Raw genomic sequence first — 10263 nt, 5'->3', positions numbered from 1 at the left:
TGCTTTCTTGAGAGGTCCCACTTGATCCAGCCCCCAGCAGGAGAAAGGCCAAGCGGGTGGAATGCAGATGAGGTTGTGGGCTGGCACATGAGCTTGTCTTGCGAACATCTGACAACTTTTGCATCTTCTGATGAGTTCTTCTGTGTCTTTTAAAGCGGTTGGCCAGTAGAAACCAGTGCGGAATGCTTTGCCGACTAGTGTTCTTGAAGCGGCGTGATTTCCACAGTAGCCTGAGTGTATTTCATATAGGATTTGTTTGCCTTCTTCAAATGAGACGCATTTTAGGAGTACTCCTGATGATGCGGCTCTTTTGTATAGCTTGTCTCCTACTAGGACGTAATTCTTGCTTCTGCGGACGACTTGTGTGGCTTGCTGTTTTTCCGTCGGCAACTTATTCTCTTTGATGTAATCAATAAAAACCTGTGTCCATGAAGTGTTGATCACCAGAATCTGGTTGCCTTTGGCTGTGAGTTCTGTGGTTGTCTCACCGGGTTGTTTGATAGAAGGAGCTGATAACTCCTCTATGAATACGCCGGGTGGGACCTTTGCCCTATCGGATCCAAGCTTGGCAAGAACATCTGCTGCAATGTTAGAATCCCGCAGGACATGTAGAATTTCTAGTCCTTGGAAGTGTTTTTCAAGTTTTCGGATTTCAGCATAGTAAGCACCTATGTTTTCTTTGGTGCAATCCCAATCTTTGTTGACTTGGTTGATGACTACTGCTGAATCGCCGTATACGAGTAGTCGCTTGATTCCGAGGGTAATAGCCACTCTTAGCCCGTGTATGAGAGCTTCATATTCTGCTTTATTATTGGTGGCTTGCCATAATATCTGAAGGACATACTTTAGTTGTCTTCTGTCTGGAGAAATTAGGAGGACGTCTGCACCAGCTCCGCCTAGCTTAAGTGATCCATCAAAGTACATCTTCCAATGATCAAGGATGACGCTTGATACGGGTTGTTGAATTTCTGTCCATTTGGCAACAAAATCAGCAAGGGCTTGAGATTTAATTGCTTTCCACGGGGTGAAGTCGATGTTAAGAGCACCGAGTTCAACCGCCCACTTGGATATGCGTCCTGTTGCATCTTTGTTGTGTAAGATGTCTCCTAGTGGGAAATCTGTTACCACGGTAATCTTGTGGCTTTCAAAATAGTGACGAAGCTTGCGTGAAGTGATCAGTAGGGTGTAGAGTAGTTTTTGCACATATGGATACCAGATTTTTTATTCTGATAGTACTTTACTGATGTAGTATACTGGGTATTGTACTTTATACATGCGCCCTTCTTCTTCTCTTTCCACTACTATTGCCATGCTGACTATAGTAGTAGTTGCTGCAATATATAGCATTATGTCTTCGTCTTTCTTTGGAGGTGTGAGGACTAGTGAGGAGGATGAGGTATGCCTTAAGTTTCTTGAAAGCTTTATTGGCTTCTTCCGTCCACTCAAACTTGTCTGTCTTCTTTAGTAGTTTAAAGAAAGGCAACCCTTTTTCACCGAGTCTTGATATGAAATGGTTGAGTGCCACCATGCAAGCCTGTTAGTTTTTGTACGTCTTTGATGTTTCGAGGAGGGCCCATCTCTGTTATTGCTCGAATTTGCTTAGGTGCTTGCTTCGATTCTGCGATGACTGACCAAGAATCCGAGTAGTTATCCTGAGGGAACTCCGAATATGCACTTGTTTAGGATTCAATTTCCACCTCCACCTCTTCAGATTCTTGAAGGTTTGTTTTAAGTCTTTAATTAGTGTATCCGGGTTCTTTGTTTTTACAACCACGTCATCCACGTATGCTTCTATGTTTTTGCCGATCTGATCACCGACGCATGTTTGGATGGCTCTTTGGTAAGTGGCTCCAGCATTCTTGAGTCCTAAACGGACATGGTCCTAGTAGCAGTAGGCGCCGAACAGAGTGATGAAAGATGTCTTGCTTTGGTCCTGTTCTTTTAATGCGATCTGGTGATACTCGGAATAGCAATCAAGAAAAGATAAATAGGGCAGATCCTGCTGTTGAATCAACTATCTGATCAATGCGTGGTAGCCCGAACGGATCTTTTGGGCATTGTTTGTTGAGATCTGTGTAGTCAACACACATGCGCCACTCGTCTATGTTCTTTTTCTGTACCAGAACTGGATTTGCTAGCCAATCTAGATGGAGAATTTCCCAGATGAATCCAGCTGCCATTAGTTTTGTAATTTCCTTTTTAATTGCTGCCTTCTTGTCGGGAGAGAATCAGTCGTAGTCGTTGCTTCACAGGCTTGGAGCCTTCATTGATATCAATTCCATGCTCAGCCAACTCTCTTGAGGACCCCTGGCATGTCGGCCGGTTTCCAAGCGAAGATGTCCTTGTTGTCTTGAAGAAAGTTGGTGAGCGCGAGTTCCTATTTTGCCAATAGGTGGGCACTGATGGTTGCTAGTTTTTGTGGGATCACCGGTGCCTAGGTCGATTTGCTTCACGTTGGCTTCTTTTGGTGGTGCTAGGATGCTTGGTCTCTTAGCCGGTATTTCTAGTTCTTCTTGGCTTGTTTCTGCAACGATAGTGGCTATTTCTTTTCTTCCATCGTTTGCCTGTGCCTTTGTTGCAATTTAGATCGCATGTACGTCGTAGTCAAATGCGTGCTTTAAATTGCTCCGAAGAGAAAGAACTCCGTTAGGCCCTGACATCTTAAGCAATAGGTACGGATAATGCGGTATTGCCATGAATTTTGCTAGTGTCGGGCGCCCAAAAATTGCATGATATGAGGAATCGAAATCTACGACTTCAAATTTGATGAACTCTGTGCGGTAGTTCGAGGCAGTCCCAAAGGTAACTGGTAGAGTGATTTGTCCAAGTGGCATTGCTGCCTTGCTGGGTACTATGCCATAAAAAGGTGTGCTTGTTAGTGTGATCATCCCGGCGAGTTGTAGCCCCATCTTCCTTAGAGTTTCTAAAAGATGATGTTGAGTTCGGCTCCTCCGTCGATTAGTACTTTCGTAACAGTCATGCCGGCAATGGTTGGATCTAGAACCAATGGGTAATGGCCTACGTTTCCTACGCTGGTCCACTGGTCTTCTCTTGAGAATTGGATTAGGTACTCTGACCAGTTGAGATATCTTGGTGTAGCGGGTTCCGTGGCCATGATTGTTCGTAGCGCTATCTTTTCTTGATGTTTGCTTCTGGAGTCTGGAATCCCGACAAAGATTACTGCTACTATCCCTCTGGATTTTTGGAATCCCTTATCATCATGGTTGTCTCCTTTTTTCTGATTGTCTTCTTTATTGTTTCCCTTGCTATCTTTTCTAGTGTACCTTTCATTGAAGGTGTAGCAATTTCCTGATGGTGTGCCTCCCGTTGGGGTGCAAAGGGCAATGCATGTTCTCAATGTCGTCATATCTTCTGGGCTTGGTAAATTTCTTTGATGTCAGCCATCGCTACCGTGTTGTCTGGACCTCGCTTTCTCTCCTGATGTCTGTTGTTTCGAGGATTTTGCCTAGTCCGGGTTGTCTCTGTTGTTCCTTTCATGGAATCTTTCTTTCGTTTTTTCTTCTGCAGCAATCATCTTTTCTACTGTTCTTCTGAATTCTTCGTTATTTCTTGGGTTTTCTTTGCAGAAGTCTTCGAATTGCCACCTAGCCACTGATTCCATGAGAGAAAGCTTCGATTACTTCTCGTTGTGTGATGTCATGTACTTGAGCTCGTAGTTCGCCAAATCATCGATAGTAATTTCTGAGACTTTCACCTCCTTTCTGCTTGAGTCCTTTTAATTCTACATGGGTGATTGGATGTGTAATAATTCCCGCAAAATTTTCACAGAAAGCTCTTTGTAAGTCTTCCCAATTTCTGATTGATCTAGGATTTAATTTATCAAACCATTGAAGCGGCATGGTTTCTAGGGCCATGGGGAAGAACAAGGTTTTGATGTCATCGTCTCCTCCGGCTAATTCAATTGATTGTGAGTAAATCCTAAGCCATTGCTTTGGTTCGGTCTTGCCGTCGTACTTGAGTGGTTGGATGGTTTGAACTTATGAGGTAGTCGAATCGAAGCGAGTCTGTTTGCAGAATAGGGAAATCTATCATGTGTTCTGGCTTCTGTATATTCTAATTCTGCGCCCCCTTCTTGTCAACTATCGTCTTGGTAAGAGTAGTTTTGTGTGGCTGTCCGAGTAGGTGCTCTGCTTATGTCCTTTCTTAGTTGCTCGACTCGGTTATTTTGACTGTGATTTCTTCGACTTCCTCCGTTGTGACTTCCACTTGGTCTTAGTCTTTTGAAAGCAGACTTCCTTTGATTTTGATCTTCCTGTTCATGAGATGTTGCCTTTTCGTTGTTTGTTTTAAAGACTGTTGATCGAAGGAAATCTCGAAGCTGTTCTTATTTCTCATTAGGATGTGAGGTCGCCCTGAGTTCTAGTGCTTCCCGGATCTTATCGTAGGGAGTATTCGCTGCTCGTCCTTCTTCGATTTCTCATTCTGATTTTCTTCTATTGTACTCGGCTAGGTCTGATTCATATTTGATCCAAGTGTCTTTCCGCTGTTTTGCACGGCGTTGTTGTCCTTGTTTCAATTTGTTCTTTCTTTCTCTTGCTTGCCTCTGGCTCTCAGTCTCACCATCGTATCCCTGGATAAATGGTGATATGTTGGACTTAGATTCATCTGAAGACCTTACGTCGGGTGCTTCTAGGGGGATCAATGGTGATCGAGGACGGCGAATCATGAGTACTTCTCTAGCGTGAGTTGTTCTGTCATCGTTGTTGATTTTTGTACTGGCAGAGCTATTGATGACTTTAGTAGAGGTCCCAAAGTCATAGGTGGAATCTCCTTCTTGGTAGGGTAGAATTGCTATTGTCGTGTCATCGACTAGTTGGGCGTCGTCATCCTCAGGAACGGTATCTAGGCCAGTGAATGATCTTCCTAGGGCTCCCTTCAGTGGCATTCTAAGCATGGGATAAGTGGATCCTTCGTGCCATGTCTGATAGGATATTGCCATGTTGTGGAGTCTGAACAGAAAAAGACCCAACTTCTTTGAAGTATTCTGGGTGTACTCCGAGTAAGTATTCTTGATAGGTTGACATCATAGTCCCGGAGCTTTATCAGAAAAGAACTCTGATTTTCTGAAAGAACTCAGATAAGACTTTGTTTCAGAAGTGGAACTTGAGTTTGAATCGGACACGTGAATTTGTGAGAACTGAGTCGGATTGAGCCTGTGCGAAATCTTTCGGCAAGCTGATCTGTCGTTATCGTCGAAATAGGATGGTCCTGATGATGACCTGAATCTTCAAGGAGACGGCCTTGGAGCTTGTCATCATCGCCTGCCTTGCAGATCCATGAACCGAAGATGAAGGTCGATCCCTTTGAGAAGATCATGTTGTCGAGATCCATCAAGCTCTCGGATGCAAAGTCACCGAAATCCCCTACCTGGCGCGCCAGCTGTCGATGTTTGTCGATGTTTGACCACCGATAGCCTGCCACCGGGGATATCTGGGGCAGTATGTTCGGATTTCAGCGTATGCAGAACTCGATGGTTAACGCAAGAGACAGTCGATTTATCCTGGTTCAGGCCCTCGATCACAGATCGAGTAATAGCCCTACGTCCAGTCGGTGTTAGCTTTTGTGTTGGATTGATTATGAAGTGTTGTCTCATACAATTGTTCTGTTGAACTCTCTATCTAAGGAGCCCTGCCTCTCCTTTATATAGTCAGGAGGTCAGAGTCCTAGTCGGTTTACAATGAGAATTCCTAGTAGGATTACGGAGTAACACTGCTACTAAGATTATAAGGGGAAGAATCCTAGTTAGACTAGGTCTTCTTCCTTCCTTGCGGGGTATCCCGTGGGTCCTGCACTGACATCAACATAATATGATCAATCCTTTTTGTTAATGCTCTAACCAATTATTTTATAAAGGAGATGTGTATTGCCCCGGTTCCATATATCTAAAAAAGAAATATGTAGTTTTTTTGGTAACCGAGTTAAGGAATATTCATATGGTGATATGATCTGGCCCTCTGGTGGAGGCAATACACTTGTGTGGCCATTCCTGCCAAGTTCACTTTTGCAAGCTGCGGCTATAAGTAAGAGGAGCAGATCAGCCCTTGTTTCATCCTTTTCTACACTAACGCTCTCTTCATTTTATGTTTCTTAATATTTTTATGGGAAAATGGTGTTCTTGCCCCATACACAGATGTGCAATTGTGATTTTGCCCTCGTTTTTCTAACTTTGTGATTTTGCCCTTAACTGTTCACAAGTCAACGCGAATTTGCCCCTGGTCAACGCGAATTTGCCCCTGTTTTTACCGTTGACCAAGGGCAAAATCGCGTTGACTTGTGAACAGTTAAGGGCAAAATCACTAAAGTTAGAAAAACGAGGGCAAAATCATAATTGCACATCAAAGTAGGGGCAAGAACACAACCTATTTTTATTGTATTATACTGCAGGGCACATCATTTTCAGTAAGAAACATATATCGAGCACAGGCAGATGCCAAAATCTTTAGTTTTGTAGAAAGACGAGTTAATTTTTTAGGAAACTTTGTATTATGAGATGTGTTGTATCATTAATAATCGACAACTGTTTGGATTGGTAAATGCTTTGGCATCCCATTGTGAAGTATCTTTCCTTTTGATCAATCCAGTTATGCAAGAGAAGTGAAATCGGTGTGTTTTCAAGTGAATGTTATCAATTATCAATAACTGAGTGAGACTCGATGGAGGAGCAAAGTGGCTGCGGTTGGCGCTTGTTATATTTGGTAAGGCAAAGTAATGCATTAGTTTCAGTGGGACAATTGTTCTTTCTGACAGGATGAACTTACTATATATTGATCAATGTTTGGTCCTATTCCTGGCGTGTTATTTATTTGATCAAAGCTGGTGGTGTTTTCAACCTCGACACAGATTGTCGGTACGATTTCTTTGATCGCGTTAATATGTTGAAACGGAAGTACGAAACCAATATATGATGTTATTTTACATTAGCTTCACCCAGCCAAATATATAATTTCATAAATATTTTCGATTCCCGTCGTATCACGGAAAGGTCTATATAGTAGAGTTTGTGAGCCTGCAGGTTCCGTGCTCTTAATAACTGTTAATTTTATAAACTTTACTTTTTGGATTAAATGTCAGTTTAATGTCTTACTGTATTGTCATCTTAACGTGCGATCTATGTGTTTTTAGTACAAAAGTTTAGTTATCTCGTAGCAACGTACGGACACACTACCTAGTACGTACTAAAGGGGCTAGGGAGAGAAGCGTGGCCACAAAAATATGTAATTTGGCTTTTAGTTTTAATTTATTTTAGCTATAAACAAGCCCGACATACTGTAATGACAATTAAGTTTTGTTTTTCTTTTTTAATTTTTTCATTTTGTAACCTACTTAAATATATACAAGTTAGAATACTTTTCTATTCTAGAATCTAACTAAACGAGAAAAAAGCTAAAACTATCGATGTTACTCATAATCACTTAATCAGGCAAAAAAAAACATCATCTTTCCAGGCAATACTTCTCAAGTGAACTAATATACATTATGGCTTACCAGTGGTGCATCTCTAGAGAAGTTTGCATAGACCTACGCTTACATATATAATTTTTAAAACTACCTAGTGTATAATCACTATAAAATGTGATTATTCTTGTACATGTGTCTCTAGAGATGCTCCAGTATCAGTGTTCAGATGTGTATGTATTCATACAAAGTTTTGATATTCCTCCATCAACAAAAGCAAGGCCTGAATCCTTATTAAATTGGATATCACAAAGTCGTTTGATTCAGTTTTGTTGAAGTGATGTAGAAGTTAGGCTTTGGACATATTTTGTGTGATACACTTAGTGGGCTTTTAGCTTCCTCAACACAAGTTATACTCTATGGACCAGGGATGTGCCAAGGTGATCCTCTTTCTCCCATGTTATTCGTCCTTGTTACGGATGTTTTGAGTCACATTTTACCAAGAACTTTGGAGGAAGGCCTATAGCAGCACCTTGCTAGGACATAATTGTAGCATTGTACCAGGGACGAAGCCAGAAAAAAATTTAGGAGAGGCTGAACAAAAGAATAGAGACTTTTTTATCTTCTCTTAATCTTAGCCCCTCCTACCTAATACATATATGCATAAAATTTCAAGAGATGGCTTAGGGGGGCTCCACGTGCCCAGGATCGGTAGGGGGGGCTAGAGCCCCCCCAGCCCCACCGCTGCCTCCGTCGTTGATTGTACGTATTCCTCTATATGTTGATGACATGGTTAGCTTCATGCGCCATCATGAAAAGTTTGGAATGTGCGAAAGAGCAACGTTTATCCAAATTCAATGTGTTGACTGCAAAGGGTAGACATTGCCTTGTTGCATGAACTAAAGTATGGCCCAGAGCTTGGTGGCTTGGCACCTTGGATGTCCAACACATAAGTTGGGCTTTGAGAATGAGATGACCATGGTTCCAAAAGACCGAGGCTAATCGCCCTTGCGCTATTTTTTCTATCAAACTTCACCATGAACTTTCTTTTTTATGGTTGTGGCTACATAAGTGGGAGATGGTGCACACACCCTTTTATGTAGAGGCGGATGGTTACATGGGCAAAAAAAGCACATACCTTGCTACTCATCATTTCTATGTTTTGGTGTCTAAGAGTGAACAAGCGTACTGTGCAAGAGACCCTTATTGTAAATAATTGGTTTGTTGATATTCAAGGTGCTCTAACAGTGGGAGTTATCATTGCATTTTTAGAATTGTGGCATCTCAATGCTCAAGTAATATTACAACCTATAGTGAAAGACACTCATTTTTAGCGTCTCTCCACTAATATTTATTCATCCAAACCAGCTCATGATAGTTTCTTCAAAGGGGTTGTATAGTTTAGGGCATGGGACGTGTATGAAAAAGCTGGCATCCTAGCAAGTCTAGACTTTTCACGTGGCTCGTGGTGAATGGACATGCAGCAATTTGGTTTCCTCGGCGTTCACGGATGAAGTGAGTTGGTAGTCGTAGGCGAGGCTGTGCATGGAGGCTGGCAACGACAATCTGGCTGGTCTCGTGCGAGGTGCAGTGCATGGTGGTGTATACAATGCATTGGTGAGTTCGATGAGTGTTGAGGCTATAGCAACTGACCTGAGAGAATACACATCGGCGAAGGTAGGAGATAGTCTTTGACAACAACATCTATGCAGGATTGCGGTGCTTTTTGTATGGTAGTTGTTGGCGACGATAGAGTGGCACCATGCACTAGAGGTGGCCACAAAGTTGGCTAGAGGTTGGTGCAGCACAAGGTGGCCAATAGAAGTGCACTGTTGCTTTGGTTTGTGTAGAGACCTTCAGATTGGCTACTGGAAGCAGTCCGCTTTGACGTGTTGTTTTTCGGCAAAGTGGCTGGGTCGATTGGAGCTATACAGTCAGTGACCATAGGTAGTTGTTTTGTGTGTCGGCTTCATGGCTTGTAACGGGCTATATTGGCTATCCTTGCATGGCAGTGGTTAGTTTCGTGTAGGACAATATTGGTAGACGTCACAAATAGAATCAATCATGTGGCTACTACACAACTCGTAGCGATATGTAGCGATTGGCCTCACATAGCAATGGTGTGCTCGGTGTGGAACATCGCCTTTAACGGTGCCACAAGTTGTGACGACAATGTGTCGAATTGGTAGTTTTGTCATCTAGTGATAGTGTTGGGTTGATTGCATGGTGATGTGACTTGTGTCTTCTTTGGTGATGAAGGGGGCAATGATGTGTTTGTGAATTTTTATTAATAGGCCTTGCTGATGCCTCAATCCAACCGTCTAATACTGGTAGTTCTCGTTGTTTTTATTACTAGGCAGCGTGCCCGTGCATTGCTACGGAATAGCTAACATTTTGTACTAAAAATACACGGATCGCACGATAAGATAACAATACTGTAAAAATTAAATACCAACGTTAAAGTGACATTTAATCCAAAAAGCAAAGTTTATGAATTTAACACAGTCACGGAGAGCGCGACATCGCAGGCTCACAGGCTCTACTGTATAGATCTTTTCATGATGCGGCTAAGATAATGTTTTATATCAGGTAGGAATAAATCTTCAATATTCATTTCTTTCGTGCGCCAATAAATCCACGAATAAGTTTCCGCCAGCATCTCCATACCATCATATACATAGGTTCGAGTATATATGTAAATATAGGTAAATGCTCGTGCATTGCAATGGAAAAAAACTATGTTACGATAATATATGTATGAACATGTGTTGTACTATTACCTATAAGTATGATGTACGAAACACTAATATTACATAAGTCTTCATGTTGTATAGACCATTATAAAGT

Source organism: Miscanthus floridulus, chromosome 17, assembly GCF_019320115.1.
Source record: "Miscanthus floridulus cultivar M001 chromosome 17, ASM1932011v1, whole genome shotgun sequence".
In the NCBI taxonomy this organism is placed as follows: Eukaryota; Viridiplantae; Streptophyta; class Magnoliopsida; order Poales; family Poaceae; genus Miscanthus; species Miscanthus floridulus.
This window is presented reverse-complemented; position numbering follows the sequence as displayed.